Source organism: Balaenoptera borealis (genome assembly GCF_965194805.1).
Source record: "Balaenoptera borealis genome assembly, chromosome: 14".
NCBI lineage: Eukaryota > Metazoa > Chordata > Mammalia > Artiodactyla > Balaenopteridae > Balaenoptera > Balaenoptera borealis.
In genome coordinates, this window is record NC_138875.1 from 39,771,843 (window position 1) to 39,799,436 (window position 27,594).

General features: G+C 36.1%; 1 protein-coding gene and 1 pseudogene across 18 annotated transcripts in view; one reads left to right on the forward strand and one right to left on the reverse strand.

Annotated features, from left to right (window-relative positions):
• The window catches only part of KIAA1328, a 382,354-nt gene that overhangs the window by 179,175 nt on the left and 175,585 nt on the right, over positions 1-27,594 (reverse strand). The gene's annotated exons all lie outside the window — the stretch shown is intronic.
• Positions 10,531-12,398, forward strand: LOC309610858 (large ribosomal subunit protein uL4 pseudogene; annotated as a pseudogene). The gene has a single exon. The product of its transcript is annotated as a large ribosomal subunit protein uL4 pseudogene (transcript).

Below are 27,594 nucleotides of genomic sequence, written 5' to 3' on the forward strand. Positions count from 1 at the left end.
GAAAAGGTTGAGCAGAGACATCAGTGGACACACATTGAGGGGAGATACATTCTACAGAATTAACACAGGCAAGTCACAAAACAAACAAACAAAGAAAAGGACAGCAACAAAAATAACCTTCAATAAGAAGCCAGAGTTGCTACAATATATTACATAAAATGTCCAGTTTTCAATGAAAAAATTACAAGAATTTCAAAGGAATAGGAAAAGGTTACCCATGTTAAGAAAAAAAAAAAGTCAACTGTCTCTGAAGGGGCCCAAATACTGGACTTACCAAGGTTTCAAAAGAGCTATTATAAATATGTTGAAAGACCTAAAGAAAAACACGTTTAAAGAATTAAAGGAAAGCACGATATTGACAACAAATGGAGAATCTCAGCAAAGAGATAGAGGGAAAAAATACATATGAAAGAACCAAATGGAAATACTGGAATTGAAAAGTATAATGAGTAAAATGAAAAATTTAGTAGAGGGGCTCCTCAGCAGATGTGAAATAGTAGAAGAAAGAACAGTAAACTTAAAAGTAGGTCAACAGAGATTATCTAATCTGAAGAGCAGAAAAAGAAAAAAAAGGGATGAAGAATAATTAGTCTCAGAAACCTGTGGGTAACCAGGAATACCTACATACATGAAATGGGAGTCCCAGAAAGAGAGGAAAGAGAAATGGGGGAGAAAAATATCTGAAAAAAAAATGACAGTCAAAATATTTTAATTTTGATGAAAAATATTAATCCACAGATCCAGGAAGCTCAACAAATTCCAAGAAGGATAAACATAAAAGATCCACATTTAGACAAGTTATGGTCAAGCTGTTTAAAGCCAAGCAAAAAGAAAATCTTCAAAGGAGTAAGGGAAATGAGTTATTACATATAGGGAACAAGAACACATTACACACACACACACACACACACACACACACAAAGAAATGAAGGAAGACACAAATAAATGGAAAGATACTGCAAAAAAATATATATTTAACAACTAACAGCTCATCAAAAACAGTTGAACAAAAAGGCAGTGGGATGGTACAAAGTCCTAAAAGAAGTAAACTGTCAAGCAAGAATTTTATATCCATCTAAACTATCCTTCAAAATGAAGGCAGAATAAAGATATTTCCATGTTTAAAAACAAAGCAAAGCAAAACAAAAAGACTTAGAGAATAGTTGCTGGTAGACCTGCCCTATAAGAAATGTTAAATGAAATCCTTTAGGCTAAACAGAAATTTACACCAGTTACTTGAATGTACAGACATAAAGGACACCAGAAAAGATAATCTTGTAGGTAAACGTAAAAGAATTTGTATATGTGTGAATTCTTAATTGCTTTATAAGACAATTACATAAAAATCACAGTTATAAAACAATATTATTGGGCTTTTAACATGAAAAGATTATATGTATGACAACAATAGCATAGCAGAGTAGGGAGGAAATGTTATATTGGAGCCAAGCTTATATTTTACTGGAATACTGTTAGAATTCATCTTAAGGAGATTATGGTAAACTAAAATGCATACTGTAATCACAAGAGCAATGATTTAAAAAATAGCCAAGGAATTAAAATGTTACACTACAAAACATTTATTTAACACAAAAGAAGGCAGTAAAGAAGCAGCAGAGGAACAAAACCACATGAGACATAAAGAAAAAAAGGAGCAAAATGGAGGACATAAATCCCACCATATCACAATTACATTAAATGCAAATGGATTAAACTTTCCAAGCAAAAGGCAGGAATTGTCAAACTAGATAAAACAACAAGATCCAAATGTATGCTATCTATAATAGCCACACTTTAGATTCACACATAAATAGCTTGAAAGTAAAAGGATGGAAAAAGATATACCATGCACATAGTAACATAAGAGAACTAAAGTAGCTATGCTAATATCTTTAAGTAAAATACATTACTAGCGATGAAGGACATTTCCTATTGATAAAATGATAAATTTATAAGAAAAACAATGATTATAAATGTATATGAACCTAACAGCTGAATTCTCAAGGCACATGAATCAAAACTTGAAAAAAACTGAGGGAGAAATAAACAATTTAATAATAAGAAATGGGAGACTTCAATACTCCATTTTCAACACAAGGAGGAATAACTAAACAGAAAATCAGCAAAAACATAAAAGAACGATAAGTCAACCAATCTGACCTGATATCTATAGAACATTCTATCTAACAACAGTAGAAATCATATGAAACATTCTTCGGGAAAACAATTTTTTTTGCTAGAGCTTAAAACAAATCTTAACAAATTTCAAAGGATTGAAATTATGTGAAATATATTTCCTGTACATAATGAATTTAAATCAGAAACCAACAACAGAAAATAATTTGGGAATTCAAATGTTTAAAAATTAATGCATGTCTAAATAAATCATGGATCCAAGAAGTCAAAAGGTGTTACTACTATGATTATGTCATGTTATATGGCAAAAGAAAGATCATCTGGATGGGTCTAATCTAATCATAGAAGTGCTTTAAAAGGAAAGTTTTCTTCAGCTGGTAGAAGAAGGGGAAGTCAAAGAGATTTGAAAAAACAAGAAGAAATCAACATGCTGTTGTTGGCTTGAAGATGAACAGGCCCAGGTGATTAGAAATGTGGGCAGCCTGTCAAAGCTGAGAGTGGCCCCCAGATGACAGTAAGCAAGGAAAAGGGGACCTTAGTCCTACATTGCAAGTACCTGAATTATACCAAAACCTGAATGAGTTAGGAAGTGGATTCTTCTTCAGAGTGTCCACAGGAGAGCCCAGGCCAGGGGACCCCTTCATTTCAGCCTTGTGGGACACTCAGCAGAGAACCCCATCAAGATCAACCAGGCCTGTGACCTACAGAACTGTGAAATAATCAATGAATGTTGTTTTAAAGTGCTAAGTTTATTATAATTTGTGACACATAAATAGAAAACTAATAGAACTCATAACTAATAAGGAAACTGAACTAGTAATAAAAAAATCTTTCCACAAAGGAAAGTTCAGGCCCAGATGGCTTCACTGATTAATTCTCTCAAATATATAAAGAAATAATAACACCCATTCACAAACTTTTAGGAAATAGAGGAGGAAACACTTCTCAACACATTCTATGAGACTAGTATTACGATAATATCAAGCCAAAGATATCTTAAGAAAAACAAGGATCAATCTCTTTAAGAATGTAGACCTAAATATCATCAACAAAATATTAGTAAACCAAATCTCACATAAGATAAAAGAACTTATAGACAATGATCAAGTGAGATTTATTTCAGGAATGTAAGGTTGGCTTAACATAAAAAAAAATCAATTCAAGTAATACAGTGTATTCATAGAATGAAAAACAAAAACAAAAAACCATACAATTATCTCAACAGAAGCAGAAAAAACGTTTGACAAAATTCAACAACCATTCACAATAAAGACTCTCAGCAAACTAGGAAGAGAACTTTCTTAACTTGATAAACAGTATCTATAAAAAAATCTATAGCTATAGGTTTTATTTAAGAGTACTTAATGGTAAAAGATCAGAAACAAAATAAGCATGTCCACTGTCATCTCTTCAAGTCAACAGTATACTAAAAGTTCTAGTCAGTGCAATAAAGTAAAAAAAAAAAAAAAGACATTATGGAAAGAAAGGAAAACTTATTTGTAGACGTCATGATCCTTTATGTGGAAAATACTGAGGAATCTACAAACAAAACAGAAAAACTACTAGAATAGTTAGTTCAGCAAGGTCACAAAATACAAGATCCATATACAAACATCAGTTTTACCCTTGAACAACACAGGGTTTGAACTGTGTGGCTCCACTTACACAAGGATTTTTTTTCCATGAGAAAAATAACTCAATTTAAAAATGGGTAAATAAATGGGCAAAAGATATAGGCCTTTAACCAATGAAGACATACAAATGGATAATAACCATATGAAAAGATGCTCATCATTATTAAACATTAGGAAAGCTAAAGTGAGTAGCCTGGGACTTCCCTGGTGGCGCAGTGATTAAGAATCCACCTGCCAATACAGGCAGACATGGGTTCGAGCCCTGGTCTGGGAAGATCCCACATGCCACAGAGCCACTAAGCCCGTGTGCCACAACTACTGAGCCTGTGCTCTTGAGCTCGTGAGCTACAACTACTGAGCCCGCGTGCCACAACTACTGAAGTCTGCGCGCCTAGAGCCCGTGCTCTGCAACAAGAGAAGCCACTGCATTGAGAAGCCCGCGCACCACAACGAAGAGTAGCCCCTGCTCGCTGCAACTAGAGAAAGCCCGCACGCAGCAATGAAGACCCAACACAGCCAAAAATAATTAATTAAAAAAATAAAAATAAAAATAAATAAAGTGAATAGCCTGTTAAAACCAAAGAGAGAAAGTACTTCACATCTACTCTAATGGTGATAATCAAAAATATAGAAAATGAGGAGTTGGAGAAAATGGAATTCATATATACTGTTGGTGAGAATGTAAAATGCTATGGCCATTTGGGAAACAGTTTAGTAATTTCTTCAAAAATTAAGCATAAAATTACCATACTACCCAGCAATTTCTCTCCTAGGTACCTATCCAAGAGAAATGAAAACATATGTCCACATAAACACTTGTAACACAAATGTGCACGACGACACTGTTCATAATAGCCAAAAACTGGGAACATTCCAAATCTCTATTAACTGGTGAACTGTGAAACCAAATGTGGTATATCTATAAAATGGAACAGTATTCAGCAATAAAAAGAAGCAAACTACTGATACACGCTCCAACATGGATGAACCTCAAAAAATGATGCTAAGGGAAAGAAACCAAATGCAAATGGCTCTCTATTGTACAACCCTATTTATATGAAATGTCCAGAAAAGGCAAATGCATAGAGACAGAAAGCAGATTAGTGGTTGCCTAGGGCTGAGGGTAGTAATAGGAATGACTGCAACAGGGCATGAGGGATCCTTCAGCAGGCATGGTCCTTAATGGACCAATGCTGGTTGAATGTTATAAAACTGGATTGTGTGATGGTTGTATATTCTATAAATTTATCAGCATCATTCACCTTTAAAATGGGTGAATTTTATAATAAAAAGACAACATTCATTCATTCACTAACATTTACTTAATGCATACCTTGTACTAAATACTGATCTAGGTACTGTGGAACCATCAAACATAATGAGCCTGCTGTAATGAAAATCCACATTTTAGTGGAAAGAGACAAATTAGTAAACAAACTAATTACAAGGTCATTTGTCATTTTTTAAGTAGTAGAAAGACAATAAAAATCAGGCTTTTTGATGAAGAATAATTGGGGTGAATGATAGAGGCTCAATGAACCCTTTCCACTTCTTTTACTTGCCTCAAGATTTCTTTACAAGGTCCCTTCTGCTATGATAGACAACATGTCATTAATACAGGAGATCCACACTTCATCTTGTTTCAGATGGGCCTTTAGAGCCTATTGGCTGAAAAGTAATTTGCTTTGGGAGAGATTTATTACACAATGCCCTAAATACTTATGGCAATATACAATTAGAGAACAATACAATTTGTAGAAAATAGGTGGAAAGAGGTAAAGTTAACTATAATGACAACAAAAAATACAAGTGGGGCAGATGTTGCTTACTTCACTGCTGAGAGGGAGTGATGATGAATACTCAAATCAAAAATTAATCACTGCACAATTTATAATACACAGTTTCTTTAGGGCCTGAAAATCATTATGATAGACTGTATACTGATAACTTTTGGACATATTTTGGCTGAGGTCATGATTAGGATGATTATTTAAGCTTGAAACAGTCTAAAGAGCACAAAAACTTAAATTAGTTCTTTAGACTAAGTCTAGCAAGTAGGAGAAGCCCTGCTCACAGAAAACTGTCCTAAGATGCTGCTGTGGAGAAGAGGGAAGGGGTATGGGTAGCAACAACACAAACCTGAATTCTCACAGCACTTTTCACGTGGGATGGAAGGGAGTGGACCCAGGCATTTAAACCAGGTCGTTACTCTTGGCAATGAGTCCAAATATTGGATTGGCCAAAAAGTTCGTTCGGGTCTCCCATAACATCTTACAGGAAAACCTGAAAGAACTTTTTGGCCAACCCAATACAAAAAGCAGGTACCTGTGAGCACAGACTGGCCTACTCGCAACAGTCTTCATGTTTCTACACATCTCAACAAGAACTAAACAAGTCAAATTGTATGGAATATCTGTGCATGCCATCATCTGTTCAACACAGCTGATGTGTCTAAATGACCTGTATGTAAAGGGCTTCCACCAATAAGTCTCACCTAGGAAGCCTGGCACAACTTGGGTAGGCACAGACAGCATCTCCAGTCTATCAGGCTTATTAGCCAAGTCCTAAACACCTAGTGATTTAAATGGCACCACAGTCAACGTGATTTTGATTAATCTCTTAGCGAGGACAGGACAATCGGCTTCTTCCCAAGAAGTATTCAAACCTGGAAGTCTTGCTCATTAGTATAATATTAGTCATAGTTATAGTTCCTCTCCCAGTTAATATTTTTCAGGTTGGTGCAATGGGTGTCCAGCATAAAGTGGCTGCTAATCCATAAGATATTTAATATATTTCTTGGAAATACAAATAAACAACTGTACATGTTTGTTAACTTGGCTATGAAAGACTGCTAAATCAGCCTACTTTAGTCTGCAAGAAAGGCATTTTCCTTAGTTGTTACAATGTTGCCTTTCAATGCTTTCTGGAAATCACTCTGACCAAGTGTGATTTCTTCCACAGGGCAGCCAAAGTTGCTAGGCAGCACCAAACACACCTGCAATCAAGTGCTTACAAAACAGAGTGAGAATTTTTTTGGCACCATTAAGAAAACAGAAACAGCCATTAACATAAGACCATCCTAATATTCGTAAACCCAAACCTGACACAGAATCTCTCTTCTCCTCAGAAGGCATACTTTGAGGGAAAGGCAGAGGGGAGAAAGCTGAGGCAACATGGAGAAGTAGAGAGGAACAGAGGGGAGCAGAGAAGAGTAGAGAGGAAAGGAAGAGCAACATTGAAAAAATAACACTTTAGTACAGTTCATACAGGTTTTTAAAAACTATTTTAAGCTCAAAGGACTCATTTTTGTGCTAAAAGTTGCATATTTGATTACCTCACTCCAAACCAAAATTAGTTTAAATCCTTCTATCTACACAGAAAAATCATAGAAAAAGGACATAAAGAATGGATAAAAGTGATGACAAAGAAAAAGACTTGTCAGTTTCCATCTTATAGACTTTTCCTGTTTTCTAATACTTGTGTGATTAAGCACACTGATCATTTCTTCAGACAGAAAATATTTCTAACCTATCTGTACCAAGAAGATAATTCAGGAAGATGTATTTATAAAACGCTGCATGTGATAGGACTCACCAGCAGTTTGATTAACAGAAGACATTTATTTCCATCACACTAGCACAAAAATTCTCCAACTTTCGTGTTCATAAGAATCACCTGGAGGGCTTGTTAAAAATGCAGATTTCTGGGTCCCACTGCCAGAGTTTCTAATTCAGTAGGTGTGAGTTGGGTCCTGAGGATCTGCATTTTTAGAAAATTTCCCCAGTGATGCTGATGCTGCTGGTCTAGGAGACACATTTTGAGAACCACTGTGCTACCAAATGCCTCCTGACTTGATGACTGTGTTCCATCTGGCTGTGGGAAGTCAGTGTTCAGATATTTTTCATTCCCTTACCTCATACAATGGGCCAAACACAATTTCCTTTCCTGCTCTGGTCTCCTCCTCTATGACTGGTTTATACCTAAACATTTATTATTTATCCTCTTTTTGTGAATACTGGAACAAATAATTCTTTCCCATTAAAGTAGGTACCTTCTGTCCATGAAGTATCTTTTTCTCAAAAGTCTCTGTGTGGTCTATATGTAACTAATAGAAGAAAAATATATTTGGAGTTCTTTTCACTCCTTTTGCTCTCCCCTTTATGCTTATTTTATATCCATTACTTTTCAGCATCTTTTAGTCCTGCACAGTACCAGATGAACCTCATTCAGCTCTTTTGTTCAACAATGTTGATTAAATTTTCTACTTCCTACCTTATCTGAATTTGCTTTTATTTTAAGACCAAATCTACTTATGACAAGAACACACATAAACCTTTGGGATGCAGAGGATTATTAACCTATCCGTAACTACATTTCATTTCTCTGTCCTTTCAGGGTATTAACAGATTTTCACAAAGTACTGCATCATACAGAAGGCACATGGGATATATCTGATAGAGCACCTTTTAGTGGGTGAAGTCACAGTTTATTTTATTTTATTTTTTTAAAGAGAATTATTTATTTATTTTATTTTCTTTTTGGCTGTGTTGAATCTTTGCTGCTGCGCGCGGGCTTTCTCTAGTTGTGGCAAGCGGGGTCTACTCTTGGTTGCGGTGTGTGGGCTTCTCATTGCGTTGGCTTCTCTTATTGCAGAGCATGGGCTCTAGGCGCACGGGTTTTAGTAGCTGTGGCGCACGGGCTCAGTAGCTGTGGCTCGCGGGTTCTAGAGCGCAGGCTCAGTAGTTGTGGTGCACGGGCTTAGTTGCTCTGTGGTATGTGGGATCTTCCCAGACCAGGACACGGGTTCGAGTGTCCTGCATTGGCAGGCGGATTCTTAACCACTGCGCCACCAGGGAAGTCCCCAAAGTTCATTTTTATTAAGAGTTAAATCTGATTCATATAAGGAGATGTTAATAAAGCTCAAAGACATGCCCAAAGTAACTGAATCTAGAGCCAAAACCATGAAGTTTGGTTTCCAGCGTGATAGCCAGATATTTATATTTCTGTAGTTCTTATTTAAATCTCTATTTCTCTTTTATTACTTTGGACCCTCAAAATAAGTATTCTTTACAAGATTCCTATTACACATCAATTTGGGCTTTAATTACAAGTTACAATAAATCTGAAAACAATGTATCTTCTCTTCCCTTAAATTTTCTCATTTAAGTATTTTTTTGGTCCATAAGGTTATATTTTTACCTTCTTTAAAAGAGCAAAAAAATTCAATACTATATCTCCTATAAGTTTTTGTTACTGTGCATTTGTTATGCTCACAATACACTTTCTCCCTCCCATAAAGCCTCTTTGTTTTCTTAAGAATACCATTAAATTTGTATGCTAAAATTTAAAAACTACATTTAAAAGATAGTTTCAATGAAAATTTCCATTTTGGGGTATTACAGAGGGGGATACACTTACCTGCCCACTACAAACTAGAAAAAATATATAAAACAACTGTTTTCAGACATTGGACAACAGGTAGTAAAGGTATATGATCCCTGGAAGAAGGCAAACAAATGAGCTAAGCCATACAATGGCCCTGCATTTCTGTTTGGACAAACATTCCAGACTATGCTAGAGGGAGGGTAGTCCTAAGCAGAACACAAAAGTCTTGGTGAATTACGGAGACAGAGATCGGAGTTCAGGGAGGCTGAGGTGGCCAGAAGTTACAGAACAGAGTCCCAGAGAAGAGAGAGCTATTCAGAAAAATAGTTGAGTAATCGGCACATAGGCCCGTTTGAGTTTTTGCTAAATGCCAAGACTGCACATGTGTAGAGTTAAACTGCGATAGCCTGGGAAGAAAACAACCAGGGAGTTGGAAGTAAAACAATTCCCAGAAGTCACACAGAACAGGGAGGTGTACAAGTTTTGACCAGTCAGAATGAGAGCGTCATAGCTGATCCCAGGATACTCAGTCCTATTGAGAACCCAGAAAGAGCTAACTAAATGGTTGTTAGAGAAAAATCTAGCCTACAGACTAGTCCTAATAAAGCCTAAACATAAGCCTCTAAGAAGTCAAGATCTACCAATAACTTAAATGCCCACTAGGACACTCTATAAAGGAAGACAACAAAATCTAGATACTCATTAATGTAACATACACACTAACGAACAGCCAAGAAAAATTACAAGACATATGATGAAATTTGACTTGTCAATCAAGAGGAAAAAAACCAGAAGTGACAAATGATGAAATTAGCATATGAGGATTTAAAAAAATCTATTATAAATAAGCCCAACATAATTAAAGATTTAAAGAAAAACATGAACATAATAATAAGATATAAAAAATAACAAAATGATAGTCAATAGATGAAAAATGACAAATCTAAAATGTTCACCCCATGAAGTAAAAGTTTCAGGAGATTAGATGTTGTTTAAGGAACTTGAAGACACAGAAATAGACACTATCCAAAATGAAACACATAGAGAAAAAAATTAAGATTGGGGAACAAAGCCTTAGTAACTTGTGGAATGATACAAGTGATACATGTAATTGCAGTGACAGCAGAGGTGAAGATAGAAAAAATATTTGAAGAAATAATGATTTAAAATATTAAATTTAATAAAATCTATAAACCCACAGACCCAAGAAGCTCAATGAAACTCAAGCAGAGAAACACAAAGAACACCAAGGGACACCGTTATCAACTTGCTAAAAACTAGTGATAGAAATTTCTTGAGCAGGAAGATTAAAAAACACATGACATACAAAGGAACAGAATAAGAATAAATCTTATTTAAAAAGCTCATTAGAAAAAAACATACCAACCAGAAGAAATTATAGAATATTTTGAAAGTGGTGAATAGAAAACAAAAACACACTGCTAAGCCAGAACTGTATAAAAATTTCCTTTAAAATTGAAAGTGAAATAGATATTTTCACACAAACAAAAGATAAAAGAATTTATTACCAGATAATCTGTATGGCCATAAACAAACAAACAAACATATATCTTCAGGTATAAATAAAATACTAAATGGAAACTTGGAAACAAACGAATAAAGACTTCCAGAAAATGGAAATATAAGCGATATTTTTTCTTATTTAAAATTTACCTAAAACAAACATAATGAGCCCAAGCTTTTCCCATGGGAGCCGCCAGGTTGAGAGGAGCGTAGTCTTCTCCTCTCGCTGCCATGGCGTGTGCTCAATCACTGATATCAGTGTTCTCTTAAAAGGAGGAGTCATCTGGCATAAATGTCACTTTACCTGCTGTGTTCAAGGCTCCTGCTCAACCAGATATTGTGAACTCTGTTCACACCAACTTGCACAAACACAGCAGACAGTCCTATGCTGTCAATGAATTAGCAGGTCATCAAACCAGTGCTGAGTCTTTGGGTGCTGGCTAGGCTCTGGCTCAAGTTTCCAGGGTTCGAGGCAGTTGGACTGACTGTTCTGGCCAGGGTGCCTTTGGAAATATGTATCATGGGGGCCACATGTTTGGGCCAACCAGAACCTAGCAACATTGGCACCGCAGAGTGAACACAACACAGAAGTGATATGCCATCTGCTCTGCCCTGGATGCCTCGGTCTTATCAGCACTGGTTATGTCTAAAAGTCATTGTATTGAGGAAGTTCCTGAACTTCCTTTGGTGGCTGAAGATAAAGCTGAATGCTACAAGAAGAACAAGGAGGCTGTTTTGCTTCTTAAGAAATTTAAGGCCTGGAATGATTTCAAAAAGGTCTATGGCTCACAGCAAATGAGAGCTGGCAAAGGCAAAATGAGAAACTGTGTCATATCCAGGGTAGGGAACCCTGCATCATCTATAATGAGGACAATGGTATCATTGAGGCCTTCAGAAACATCCCTGGAATTACTCTGCTTAGTGTAAGCAAACTGAACATCTTGCAACTTACTCCTGATGAGCACATGGGACATTTCCGCATTTGTACTGAAAGTACTTTCCACAAGTAAGATGATCTGTATGGCATTTGGCATGAAGCTGCTTCCTTCAAGAGCAACTACAACCTTCCCATGTGCAAGATGCTCAAAACAGACCTTTGCAGAAACTTGAAAAGCCCAGAGATCCAAAGAGCCCTCAGAACACCACACAGATTCATCTGTGAGTCCAGAAGAAGAATCCACTGAAAAATCTGAGAATCACGCTGAAGCTAAACCCATATGCAAAGACCATGCACTGGATGGACATAATTCTTCTCTAGGAGAAGAGTCACAAACTCTGGATGGATAAGGCAGCAGCAGCATTAGCAGCCAAATCAGATGAGGAAGTGGTTCCAGGCAAGAAGCCTGTGGTGGAGAAGAAAGGAAAGAAGGCTGCTGGTGTTAAGAAGAAGCCTTTTGTGGGGAAAAAGGCTGCAGTGACCAAAAAAACACCAGCTGAAAAGAAGCCCACAGAAAAGAAACCCACCACAGAAGAAAAGAAGCCTGCTGCATAAACTTAAATTTGTGCATTCCATAAAGGTCAGATCATTTCAGACAGCTAATTCTGAATAAAGACCTGATCAAAGAGGCAAAAAAGAAAAGAAAAGAAAACAAAAACAAAAAAATGAGCCGCAAGTAGAGATAATGCTAAAACTGTTGACATATATACATTACTATTATGAAATAGATAACTAATGAGAACCTACTGTATAGCACAGGGAACTCTACTCAGCGCTCTGTGGTGACCTAAATGGGAAAGAAGGGGGGACATATGTATATATACAGCTGATTCACTTTGGTGTACAGAAGAAACTAATACAACATTATAAAGCAACCATACTCCAATAAAAATTAATAAAAAAAAAAGGCAGGAAAAACTAAAGAAAAACTGAAAAATTGGTGAAAAATAGAAAATAAATTACAAGATGGTAGATTTAAACCCAACTATATTGGATAATTAGTCAAGTGTAAAAGATACTAACACTCCAATAAAAAGCCAGGGATGTCAGATAGGATTATAAACCAAAGCCAACTACATGCCAAATCCAACTATGAGAACCCTACTTTAATTATAAAGACAAAGATAGGGAAAACTAGAAGGATGGAAAAGAATATACTCTACAAATTCTAATTATAAGAAAGCTGGAGTGGCTATATTAATATCATACAAGGTATTTCAGAACAAGTAATATTATCAGGGATAAAGAAGCATGTTACAAAATGAAAGAACTTAATGCACCAAGAAGACATTATAATCCTAAATGCAAAGGCATCTGATAACTGAAATTCAAAATATGTGAAGGAAAGATAGAAATAAAAAGAAAAATAAATCCATAATCATATTTGGAGCTTTCAAAGCTCTCAGTTAATGGCGGAAAAAACAGATCCCAAATCAGTAAGTATATAGAAGACCTGAACAAATACTATAAAAACATTGACCCTATTGCTGTATACTGACTACTCCATCCAATAATTGTAGATTAGGTTAGTTTTACATGTGGATGAAATATTCAGCAAGATAGGTCGTATCACAGGATATAAAACAAGTCTCAATAATTTCAACATATTGAAATTGTGGAGACTCCATTTTCTGACACAGAGGAATTAAATTAGAAATAAATGTCAGAAAGCTATCTGAGAAATCTGCAAAAATTTGAAATTAAGAAAAATTTATACATGATTATAAACTATTCAAAGAGGAAACCACAAAGGGAATTAGAAAATATTTTGAAAAAAAAAAAAGCACAACATAAGAAAGTGTGGGATGCAGGTAAAGGAGTTCTCAGAGGGAAATTTATAACATTAAATGTTTAGAACTTTAAATGTTTAAATGTGTAAATTTGTAACTTTAAATGAAAAGAATAAAGTCCCAAACAAATGATCTAAATGTCAATCTTGGAAGTTAGAAAAAAGAAATGCAAATTAAAACTGAAATAAAAAAAAAAAACTGAAATAAATAGAAGGAAAAATTAACATAAGGCCAGAAATAAATGATATAGAAAACAAACAATAGAGAAAATCTAATAAAAGCTGTTTTGTTAAAAAATCAGTAAGATTGATCAAGAAAAAAAAGATACACCATAAAAGGGGAAATCGACAGCAACACAATCATAGTAGGGGACTTTAACACCCCGCTTTCATCAATGGACAGATCATCCAAAATGAAAATAAATAAGGAAACACAAGCTTTGAATGATACATTAAACAAGATGGACTTAATTGATATTTATAGGACATTCCACCCAAAAACAACAGAATACACATTTTTCTCAAGTGCTCATGGAACGTTCTCCAGGATAGATCATATCTTGGGTCACAAATCAAGCCTTGGTAAATTTAAGAAAATTGAAATAGTATCAAGTATCTTTTCCGACCACAACGCTATGAGACTAGATATCAATTACAGGAAAAGATCTGTAAAAAATACAAACACATGGAGGCTACACAATATATTACTTAATAACGAAGTGATTACTGAAGAAATCAAAGGGGAAATCAAAAAATACCTAGAAACAAATGACAATGGAGATACGACGACCCAAAACCTATGGGACGCAGCAAAAGCAGTGCTAAGAGGGAAGTTTATAGCAATACAAGCCTACCTCAAGAAACAGGAAATATCTCGAATAAACAACCTAACCTTGCACCTAAAGCAATTAGAGAAAGAAGAACAAAAAAACCCCAAAGCCAGCAGAAGGAAAGAAATTATAAAGATCAGGTCAGAAATAAATGAAAAAGAAATGAAGGAAACAATAGCAAAAATCAATGAAACTAAAAGCTGGTTCTTTGAGAAGATAAACAAAATTGATAAACCATTAGTCAGACTCATCAAGAGAAAAAGGGAGAAGACTCAGATCAATAGAATTAGAAATGAAAAAGGAGAAGTAACCACTGACACTGCAGAAATACAAAAGATCATGAGAGATTACTACAAGCAACTCTATGCCAATAAAATGGATAACCTGGAAGAAATGGACAGATTCTTAGAAATGCACAAACTGCCGAGACTGAACCAGGAAGAAATAGAAAATATGAACAGACCAATCACAAGCACTGAAATTGAAACTGTGATTAAAAACCTTCCAACAAACAAAAGCCCAGGACCAGATGGCTTCACAGGTGAATTCTATCAAACATTTAGAGAAGAGCTAACACCTATCCTTCTCAAACTCTTCCAAAATATTGCAGAGGGAGGAACACTCCCAAACTCATTCTATGAGGCCACCATCGCCCTGATACCAAAACCAGACAAAGATGTCACAAAGAAAGAAAACTACAGGCCAATATCACTGATGAACATAGATGCAAAAATCCTCAACAAAATACTAGCAAACAGAATCCAATAGCACATTAAAAGGATCATACACCATGATCAAGTGGGGTTTATCCCAGGAATGCAAGGATTCTTCAATATACGCAAATCAATCAATGTGATACACCATATTAACAAATTGAAGGAGAAAAACCATATGATCATCTCAATAGCTGCAGAGAAAGCTTTCGACAAAATTCAACACCCATTTATGATAAAAGCCCTGCAGAAAGTAGGCATAGAGGGAACTTTCCTCAACATAATAAAGGCCATATATGACAAACCCACAGCCAACATTGTCCTCAATGGTGAAAAACTGAAACCATTTCCACTAAGATCAGGAACAAGACAAGGTTGCCCACTCTCACCACTATTATTCAACATAGTTTTGGAAGTGTTAGCCACAGCAATCAGAGAAGACAAAGAAATAAAAGGAATCCAAATCGGAAAAGAAGAAGTAAAGCTGTCACTATTTGCAGATGACATGATACTATACATAGAGAATCCTAAAGATGCTACCAGAAAACTCCTAGAGCTAATCAATGAATTTGGTAAAGTAGCAGGATACAAAATTAATGCCCAGAAATCTCTTGCATATCTATACACTAATGATGAAAAATCTGAAAGTGAAATTAAGAAAACACTCCCGTTTACCATTGCAACAAAAAGAATAAAATATCTAGGAATAAACCTACCTAAGGAGACAAAAGACCTGTGTGCAGAAAATTATAAGACACTGATGAAAGAAATTAAAGATGATACAAATAGATGGAGAGATATACCATGTTCCTGGATTGGAAGAATCAACATTGTGAAAATGACTCTACTACCCAAAGCAATCTACAGATTCAATGCAATCCCTATCAAACTACCACTGGCATTTTTCACAGAACTAGAACAAAAAATTTCACAATTTGTATGGAAACACAAAAGACCCCGAATAGCCAAAGCAAACTTGAGAACGAAAAATGGAGCTGGGGGAATCAGGCTCCCTGACTTCAGACTATATTACAAAGCTTCAGTAATCAAGACAGTTTGGTACTGGCACAAAAACAGAAATATAGATCAATGGAACAGGATAGAAAGCCCAGAGATAAACCCACACACATATGGTCACCTTATCTTTGATAAAGGAGGCAAGCATATACAGTGGAGAAAAGACAGCCTCTTCAATAAGTGGTGCTGGGAAAATTGGACAGGTACATGTAAAAGTATGAAATTAGAACACTCCCTGACACCATGCACAAAAATAAACTCCAAATGGATTAAAGACCTAAGTGTAAGGCCAGACACTATCAAACTCTTAGAGGAAAACATAGGCAGAACACTCTATGACATACATCACAGCAAGATTCTTTTTGACCCAGCTCCCAGAGAAATGGAAATAAGAACACAAATAAACAAATGGGACCTAATGAAACTTAAAAGCTTTTGCACAGCAAAGGAAACCATAAACAAGACCAAAAGACAACCATCAGAATGGGAGAAAATATTTGCAAATGAAGCAACTGACAAAGGATTAATCTCCAAGATTTACAAGCAGCTCATGCAGCTCAATAACAAAAAAACGAACAACACAATCCAAAAATGGGCAGAAGACCTAAATAGACATTTCTCCAAAGAAGATATACAGATGGCCTACAGACACATGAAAGAATGCTCAACATCATTAATCATTAGAGAAATGCAAATCAAAACTACAATGAGATATCATCTCACACCGGTCAGAATGGCCATCATCAAAAAATCTAGAAACAATAAATGCTGGAGAGGGTGTGGAGGAAAGGGAACACTCTTGCACTGTTGGTGGGAATGTAAATTGATACAGCCACTATGGAGAACAGTATGGAGGTTCCTTAAAAAACTACAAATAGAACTACCATACGACCCAGCAATCCCAATACTGGGCATATACCCTGAGAAAACCATAGGTCAAAAAGAGTCATGTACCAAAATGTTCATTGCAGCTCTATTTACAATAGCCAGGACATGGAAGCAACCTAAATGTCCATCGACAGATGAATGGATAAAGAAGATGTGGCACATATATACAATGGAATATTACTCAGCCATAAAAAGAAATGAAATGGAGGTATTTGTAATGAGGTGGATGGAGTTAGAGTCTGTCATACAGAGTGAAGTAAGTCAGAAAGAGAAAAACAAATACAGTATGCTAACACATATATACGGAATCTAAGGGAAAAAAAAAAAAAAGGCCATGAAGAACCTAGTGGCAAGACGGGAATAAAGACACAGACCTACTAGAGAATGGACTTGAGGATATGGGGAGGGGGTGGGGTGAGATGTGACAGGGTAAGAGAGTGTCATGGACATATATACACTACCAAATGTAAAATAGATAACTAGTGGGAAGCAGCCGCATAGCACAGGGAGATCAGCTCGGTGCTTTGTGACCACCTAGAGGGGTGGGATGGGGAGGGTGGGAGGGAGGGAGATGCAAGAGGGAAGAGAAATGGGAACATATTGTATATGTATAACTGATTCACTTTGTTATAAAGCAGAAGCTAACACACCATTGTAAGGCAATTATACTTCAATAAAGATGTTTAAAAAAAAAAAGATACAAATCATCAAAATAAAAAATGAAAAAGGGGCACACAGATGCAATGCCACAGACATTATCAAGTTGAAAAAGGAATATTATGAACAACTTCATGCTACTTATATGACAACTTATGAAATGTACAAATCCCTTAAAAGACAGAAATTACCAAAACTGACTGAAGACAAAAGAGAACATCTTAATACCTCCATGTCAATTAAAGAAATTATAATATCACAAAGATAGAAAACAGAAAAAGGAAGAAACAATTTCCAATTCATTTAGTGAAGCCAGAATTACCTTAATACCAAACCAGATAAAACTACTAGGAAAAAAAAAAACCTACAAATAACCTCACAAAACATAGATGATGTTAAAATGTTGGGGAAAACAAGAAAAATAAGACAATGCAGAGATAACCAAATGGTCAGTTGCTCCTTGCCAACTGCTGCCACAGTCTCCACACATAATCACTGTCAGCTGTAAACAAATTAAGCCCAGTGGTTCACAGGTGTTCACAGTCATAACACAAAAATGAACCTTCCTTCAGAAATGTAGCATTTAAAAGTTCTGAGGTGGAACTAAGAAAGATAAAAACCAGAATCAAGTGTACTGCTTGCTACCTTATGCTTCACTCCAACGCAGATTTTAAGTAGTCTCCTACTGGTATGAAAAAATATGATAACCATCTGCATTTAAATGTTAGCAGTGGTATTCAAAGAATGTATTAGAACTCACTTGTTTACTATTAAAGTCGTACAGCAACATGATCAAATTATTTGCCTGATGGACTATGGAAACTTTATCCTAAGCCAGTAGAATATGTATGATGGCTTAGATTTTCATAATTATTTTTTCATCTTAACATAACTCTCATCTCCCAAAACAACAACTTCTTAACAATTTAATGAGAATAAAACCACAGTAAGATAATCTCTATTTCTTACATTCAGATTAAAAATATAAAACGACAGAAGTAAAGGAGTAAACTTGGAATTCCAACAAGTCTCCAGATTCCTTAAACTGCCGTGTGATGACAATACTGTGTACCAAGCAAAAGCATAAAGTATGTTTTAAGAGATATTCCACTGGAAAATATACGCAATTTAACATTCAAAGGTCTTTAATTTCCCACTGCATTATTAAATAGCAGCCTTTTCTCAAGGCACTTTGCTATCTAAACAGAAGACAGCAGCAGAATCAACCCGCCAGTCCCTGTGCAGTGAAGTTCTCCTAAGACTGCAGTGCCACCCTGAGACTTTAGCCACCTTTAATTTTAAAGCCATCATTCTAAAATTTTAATAGGGAGTAGAGTGGGTGATAGAGGATCTAAATCGGGGCTCACTCCTAGTAAATTCTCATTATTATATGAGTTTTGAAAAATTGAAATCTATATCCTCTATATGATCAGAAGAGAAATTGGCAATTCTTATACTCCTGAGTGTCAACAGCAGCTCTGACCTCAATTTCACTGAAGCACACACCTGGGTGGGTCTCTGCCAGGTCAAGTGCCAACTAAATTCTTCAATTAAAGAAAAAAATCATTTAAGGAACATTTATGCACTAACTGCTGCAAGGTAACTTTCAGGAAACTATCTTAACACCAAAACAAACACAAAGAAATCCTACCAAATAATTTTTAGAAACTGTGAAATGCCATCTCTAGAGTCAGAAGTTGGTAGTTGGTAGTTGTGTTAAGGACATTTTTCCTCCTTAAAAAGAAGTTTCTTATACAATAGGTTTCATTACAGGAGTGTATTGATTGAAACTAGTTTCACTACCACTAATGTTCTGCTTAATTTTAAAGATAACATAATACTGAACAGAATAATGTGTTCTATTAATAACATTTTATTGAAACAGTAGACTGATTTATTGCATGCTTGTCCAAATAAACACCCAGATCATTTGCCATGAATCTTCTTGAGTCTAAGCAGAAGGCTGAGATGCAACTTGATAAAAATAAAAAGTTATCATAAAACATAATGAAAAATCCAATCTGAAAATTAAACAGTGCACTGCCCAGCTTCATGCTTTGTTTAGGGTCTGAAGCTTGCAATGAAGATGAAAGAGTTGCTCTAGTTTACTTAAAATGGCTATTGTGAGTCTTCATTTGGGAAAAACTATAAAAATAATTAAAATCTGTTAGAGGAAGTCTGGCCATTTAGTTTCTGAGGCAATTCACTCTAATCGCATTGCTGGTACACTTTAAGATAAAATAGCTTATTTTTTATTTAAAGATACTTTTTAACTTGAACTTTATTTTGTGGGGGTGAGAGAGGGCCGAACTTAACAGGCTTGTGTTCACGAACTAAAATACTTCTCCCTGGAGCTTTAAGTTTGCAGTGAGTCTACTCAGACCCATTCTGGTGGTGTACGTACACACAGGAGTGTGCATGTACACCAGCTATGTCGCAGGTGATATGTGAGAGGATGCCATCAGGGCATTTCTCTGAGAACATGTCACTTGGAAGGCAACATTTGCATTTCACAGCCAAGAGATAAGGCTGTGTTCTACTACATATTCTATATAAACTTAGTCCTTTATCTGTAGCTGATCTGCCTCACGTAGAAAGTTGTTAAAGATCTCTTCTATATTGTTTACCATTCTGAAAAATTCTTGTTTTCTAAATTTATGTATGGCATTCTCGATATTAGGAAGCGTAACTTGTCCTGTAATCTTTCAAATTAATTTTGAAAAAGAGAAGTTATTTAACTATCTTAAAGAAATAGCAATGTTTGCTACACAAATTTAAAAGTAGGATTATAGAAACTGCAATATATTGACTTCAGTACAGTTAGATGTAAGAGTTCTATATTTAAAGCACCAGAATTTATTAACCAAGACTCAACAGTGCAATTATATACTCCAGCTTACAGAATACCCACCACCTGGGTAAATCCTTCATCTACTGTATAACATATCATAATTCATTAAACAGTCCCTTATTGATGGAAGCTTAGATATTGTGCTGACCACTGACGCATGGCTTACTCCACCCTCCATTTAATTATAAAATGTGGGAAACTACAGACTCTCTTCTATTAGCCAGCGCTCTGGATGTCAATTAGGTTCTGCTTATTTCACATGATTTTGGGGGTCTTCTTTGTTTGTCTCTGCTGGCAAGGACAATGGTGAAAACATGAGAATTCTCTCCAGCATTAACAAAATAGGGGACATTTTTCAGTTTTTTGGGTAAGAAGCAGCAGTGTGGCAGCAGCAGAAGCACCAATGGCTTGTTGACCTGGCTTCCTAACCCTTTGGTCTCACTGGTGGGAATCTATTCTGTGGTTTCCTGGATGTCCAGAGACCAGTGCAGCAGCAGTAGATGCTTTGTTCCGGATTCCAGCATAGCTCCAGTGATGGTCTCAGAGCATTATGCCCTGAGTATATTAGTTCTATATTGTTCTGAAGTCACCAACCGAAGTCCAACATAAAATCGCTTCTTAGGCCCTTCCAAAGCTTTTTTCCTAATATAAAATTCCTTCTTGTTTAAAATATCTTGAATGGTTTCTGTTTCCCACACTGAACTCTGACTGACAAGTCTTTTGCTATTACTAACGATGAATTCTTTTTTTTTTCTGAATTAAGATACAATTTATGTACCATAAGATTCATCGTTAAGTCTACAGTTTTTCAAGTTTTAAGAAATGAGTACAGTCGGGTAATCACCATAATAATCAAGAAAGTTCCATCATACCAAAAAAACTCCTCATGCTTTGTAATCAGCCCTAAAAATTCTTGATTTGCTTCTGTCTCTGTAGTTTTCCTCTTCAGGAATGTCATATAAATGGACTCACACTTTGAGTCTCGCTTCTTTCACTTAGCATAATGCATTGGAGATTCAGGTATGTAGTGTGTATGCTAACAGTCTGTTCCTTTTTTTGCTGAGTAGGGCCATGTGGATTGTTTCCAGTTTTTAAGGAATATGAATAAAGCCACTGTAAATACTCACATATAGGTTTTCATGTGAATATAGGTCTTCATTTCACTTGGGTAAAAATCTAGGAGGTAATCCTGGTAAAAAGTAGACCTGAACTAGGGTGGGAGCAGTGAAGGTGGTAAGCAAGGGTAGTAGTTGGGATATGTTTAGAATGGGTTGGATTTGGTGATGGACTGGCTCTGGGGGTGAGAGAGAAAGAAAAATGTCAATCATGACTTCAAAGATTTTTTTTCCTGAGAAACAGAAAGAATAGGAATGCCATCTACTGAGCTAGGCAGATGAGAGAGTTACAGTTTTGGAAGGGAAATCAAGAGTTCATTTTTAGTCACACTAATTTTGAGATGTTAGTGGACAGACCCAGCATATGTTTACTGTTAGCTTCATTAGATTGAAACCCTTTAGGGTAAAATCTGTATCTTTTACTGATATACAATTTCCCACAATAGTAAGGGAATGGATTAGAAGGTTTGGGGGTGTTTTTCACCCCTAGAATTCTGCAGTGAGAATCAGGCTGTCACAGGTATAAATTTACAAGTACACTAAGTTTCTTGTATTCCACAAATGGCTACTTAAAGGGTCCCTATAATTTAGGTAAATATGGCATCGCTCTGCGACAGCTTCAAACCAGCATTTTTAAAGCAAAGAAATACCATTTTCTGGAGAACATGAGGCAATTTCATGGTTAGGGAATTTTTTATGTTGTATTTTCCATTTTTTGTTTCCATCAATTATTGCTATACCTCTATCCTCTTTTTGGTCAGAACAAACAGCTTTAGTTCCTTAGATCTTAGTGTGGCATGATTTCAAATGACAGCATCATTTTAACTGAGTTCCAAGGCTAGACATGGTGTTTTAGCTTTGATGTTGCCCCCATAATCAGAAAGCTATCCCCAAAAGCTCAACCAACATTACCTCTTATCCTTCCATAGTATATACAACGCTTAACCTCCATCACTTTCCCTTTAGTGGATCTGCAACCCCAGGCAATGGAGACTCAAGTAGTTAAGTCCCGATGTGATCCAAGCTAACTACAGATCTAGTGGAAGTTGAGGTGACCAAATTCTGGCACTAGAACGAAATATGTTATAGTAACAACAGAAAAGTTCCTCATTAAAAAAACCCACAAAATGGTACAACTCCTTTCAAGATAGCGTTAGTCTTTCAACAACAGGCAAAATTATGACAGTAGCCCAGTATTTCTGATGTTTTCCCAGATTTTGTACTCTATTCACCAAGTGTACTTTCTTCAAATGCCTCTTTGCCCAGATAAACATGATAAGCTTTTCCTTATTCTTTTCAATACCTAAGACCTCTTCATTACTATTTATATTTTAGCTGCCCTAATCTTTATGACTAACAATTTCTAAATAAATACTCTATCAGTTAGTAAATGAGTAAGGAAAGAGAAATCCATTAGCTTAAATAAATTAGGTGTTTTCTTTTTCTTGTAATGAGGCCTCTGGAAGAACACAGTCTGCAGCTGTTACAGCAGTGTCGCAATGTCATCAGGACTTCAGTTCCTTCTATATTTTTGTTCAGACATGGACTTGCCACCTTCTACTCACAAAATGGTTATTCAATCTCCAACATCAGGTCAGCATTCCATAGAGCAAAGCTTCTCAATCTGGCCTCTTGACATTTGGACAAGATGATTCTTTGTTGTGGGAGACTGTCCTGTACGCTGTAGGATGTTTAGCAATACCCATGGCCTCTACCTGCTAGATGCTGCTAGCAACTGTCAGTTGTAAAAACCAAAGATGTCTCCAGACATTGCCAAATTTCCCCTGGGGGTCAAAATCATCCCTGGTTGAGAACCGCTGCCATAGGGGAAAAAGATACTGGACAAAGGATGAAAAGAGGCATAAAATCGAGTGTAGCAGACAGTGGAGCCTGCTGCACTCCCACCCCACCCCCACCCCCGGGCCCTCTTAAGGGAGTTTCTTAGAAACCCCATAGCACAAACTCTACTTACATCTCACTGGCCAGAACTGGATCCCAGTGCCACCCCATCTGCAAAAGAGGCTGGGTAATGCGGGTTTTATCCTGCGACACTGTTACTCTCAATAAGACTGGCATTCATTTAAGAAGGAATAAGGGAAGAATAGATAATAGGTAGGCAACTAGCATTCTCTGTGACAGAAAATGTTTCAGTACTTTATTTGCAAGACAATTTTGTGCAAACTGACATTCTTGAGCATATCCTTGCAAAGGCTCCCAAGATTTTAAAAAGAAAGTTTACCTTGATTTGTGTCTTATATAAAAGACTTACTCCTTTTTGGCAGAGGCTGCCTTCTCCCTTAAGAATTGGTTATTCTTTCCGGCTTTTTGTACGTAATCTTTTTCTTCCTTCTGGACAAAAGTTAGGTGTTAAGGCTCTGTTCATTTTTTTCCCCAATCTTTCTTTTTTCTCTCTGTTTTAAAAGTTGAAAAATATCTATTGATCTATCTTTAAGTTTACTGACTTCTTTTTTCTGTCACTCCACTATGTTGATGAGCCCACCCAGTGAATTTTTTATCTCGGATACTGTATTTTTTTGGTTCCAAAATTTCCATTTGGTTGTTTTTAATAGTTTCTATTTCTCTACTGAGAAATTAATTTAAAGTGTTTACATTTATGCCACAGAGAATTGCTATAAAAGCTTCTTCAAAGTCTTTCCCTGATAATTTCAAAATCTGGGTGACCCTGGGGTTGCCATCTGTCTTTTCCTTTGAGAATTGTTTATAATTTCCTGTTTTTTTTGTAGGTAGCATAATTTTGAATCATACCCTGGACATTTTAATGTTATGCTGTATTGACTGTCAGTCCTTTGATCTTTTATAATCTGCTAGAGAATTTGTTTGTCTGTTTTAACAGGCAATCAGGTCAGTTAGGTTCAGACCACAAGTTCTTCCTCACCTCCTCTGAGGAGTGGTTCTAACTGAAGGCCAGTTCTCAAAGACTGTGGTATGCTGCTGTGGGTTTGTCTGACACATGCACAAACTAGTACTTGTGCTGGTTATACACAAAATGAGGGGACACCCTCCCCAGCTCTCTTTTTTCCTAAGATGTCCTCCTTAGTCTTCATCACAGATGCCCCTTTCTGGGTTATCTGGCAGGAAAGACAGGGTTTCTTTTGTAGCACTTCTACTATAGCTGCAGCCTTGCAACTGGGTCTGTCTTAGGAGCAAAGCTGGGAAAGGTAGAAAAAACATAAAGATTCCCCCCCCCCATACTATTAAATGCAGGACCCATTTTCTTGATTTCTCTGGATAGAAAAATGAGGTTTCTATCAGAGTTTTAATTGCCAGAGCCACTGTTCCCCAGCTCCATAACTGGGGGCAAAGCCATGGGAAAAAAGAAACAAAACAAAATAAAACACTAGGAAACTCACCCCAAACTAGTTGCCCCTCCAGGTTTTAATTTCCCAGCACCAACTGTCTGTTTTTGATTATTTATGTAGTTGCTTTTGTATTTTGTCCAGAGTTTTTAGTTTTAATCAGCAGGAAAGGTAGGCTATAGGGGGCTTACCTCAACGAGGCAGGAGTATAAACTTTCTAAAATGTCTTTTATGAGTCATAGAAGTATAAGCTTCTATGAAAGTCATAGGAACTAGCTGCACAAATCACAAAACCTTAATAAGTAAATAACAAAAAATAAACAGAAATTAAATTCATTCTTAAATCAAAAGTGTTAAAGTAAAACAATAATCAGGATGAAAAAGGAATTTTTCATAGCTAAGTGTCTGAACTAATAAAGTCAGACTGTCAATGGGTCAATCTGGTTATGGAAAAAGAGACCAAAATACTTCTATTATTCTTCCTTTTAAAGCAACTTTTTGGGAGAGGGAGTGAGGGGAGAAGGGGACAAGCTTAATAAGAAGCAAGGCATTTAATATTGGAAAATGAAAGCATCATCCAGGAACCCTAGAGTGGCTTCCTCCTATTTGAATGTCTTACAGTGTCACAGACATAACAGGAAAGCAAAGCCAATTTGTATGTCCAGGTTAGACACAGGCAGTGCTCGAACAGATCGAAATGTCTAACTCTAGACATAGGAATCTTCTCCTAAAACCTTGCCGAGATAATGCATGCTATCTTCAGCCTCTTGGTATAGTTAAGGATGGATGAAATACATATTATAGTCTCTCTTGGAATTAGAAACAACTTTAAAGACTACAGCAAAATAAAGAGGGTACTTCAAAGAAAATTCTTGAGCTTTTCTCAATATGCAAATGTTAATGCCAGAACTCTAATACAGAAACACCTCCCCTTTCTCCCGCTCCCCCACTATTTAATTACTTTTTCTTGGTAAGGGTTGGTATACTAACTAGAAACCTTAAGCTGTGGCAAGACGTTTATTGCTTCATGTTACCTTCTCATAGCTTTAAAGAAAAAAGAACCGAAATATTTATTTACTTTCGTTTTTAAAGTTTAGAGCCCTTTTAACAGACTCAGCAATCAATGAGAACAAATATAAACATTCTCATCTACTCCAATAACAACCAAACAACTGTCTTAGAATCCTGGTCCACATCACTATAGCCATAACTAACTGACCTTCAGCAAGTTACTTACTCTCCCTGACCTCCATAGAAGAGGATAATGATGGTGCTTACCTCATGAGGTTAAGGGATGAGAACTAAATATGTCAATATATATAAAGAGTATAAAGTAGTATCTAGTAGAGAGTATGTGCTATATAACTATCGGCTATCATTGTTGCTGTTATTAAAATAGTATGAGTCTAACAAGGTGGAAAAGTGAAAAAAGAATGGATTTTAGAGTCATTTGATAATGTGCCCAACACTCACTGTGTAACCTTGGGCAAGTTACTTAACCTTAGAAAAGTTATTTCATCCTTTGTGAAAAGGAGTAAATAATAACTACTTATGGCAGTTTGAGGATTAATAAAAGACAGTGTTTGTAAAACAAATTGCACACAGAAGCAATCAATAAATAATAGTAATTATTATTATCACCGTCACCCAGCTTCTCCCCAAACAATAAGGAATTCTTCTGCCCTCTGTAGAAATCACACATTTTACTTTGAGTTCTTCAAGAGAAACCAGAAAGATGCAAATTTTCTTGCATTGAAAACCACTAGACAAGGGAGAACTTTCCTTCATTCCAAAAAAGGAGAAGTAGGAGAAAGGTGTATTTAACTAAAGTTTTTGCCAAATCCAATCCTCTGACAAAAGAATGATTCTCTTGTTAGAGGTCTAGGTCAGAACATATCAACAAAGCAGTTTCATCATTATGCACTTTTCATTTTAAGAGCAGTCACTTCATGTTGTTGCTTTACTAATGGATCAGTGATTCTTCTGTACTGGAATGGTTTTTTATTTGACACTTGCAAAAATAAAACTAGACCTTAGATTAAAGTTGGTGGATTGAATATTAGAGGAATGGCAGGAAAGGAATATAAAAAGGTATAGACATACTGAGAAAAAAATTGGAAAAGATACCAACAAAACTTTGGATGTCAGAAAGCAGGTGGATGAATCGGTAACTGATTTAGCATGAACAAAGCAGAAACCTCACTCAGAAGCAGGCTGACTGGTAGTAGCTCAGGAATGGGAAACACTGGGTATTACCAAAAATGAGAGTAGAAGTGAGGCTGAAAAGAGAAGGACTGATTGAAAATCTCTTTAAGGAGACATTAAGTTTTAGGAGGAGAGGAGTTTTTAAGAGTTCACTCAACAGAAACCCACTGTGAGCTTTCCTATACAACATCTTAAAGCACATCAGGGACAGGCATAGAAAAATAACAGTATGAATTTACTCCACTCATGAATGTCTGTCAAATGAATGAATGTATCCATGTATTGTCATGAGTTGAATTCTATAACTCAAATTAAGTAGGTTTATTTCTAATAAACTACTATATGGTATAAACTTTCTTGATATGGAAAGTTTATAAATGGACTCATAAACTATATAACTAACATGCCTAAGTCTATTTTTGTCCCACTAACTGATTTGACGTTGATATTGCTGTTTCCCACAATTGTCTTAATTATCCCATCATAGAGTTATAGCTTCAGCTTTTCTTTTTTAATCTATTTTTTATATTATTTGGAAAGTAATCAATAAACACAGAACTAGAAATACCAACAGTTAAAGGAGGAAATAAAATGAA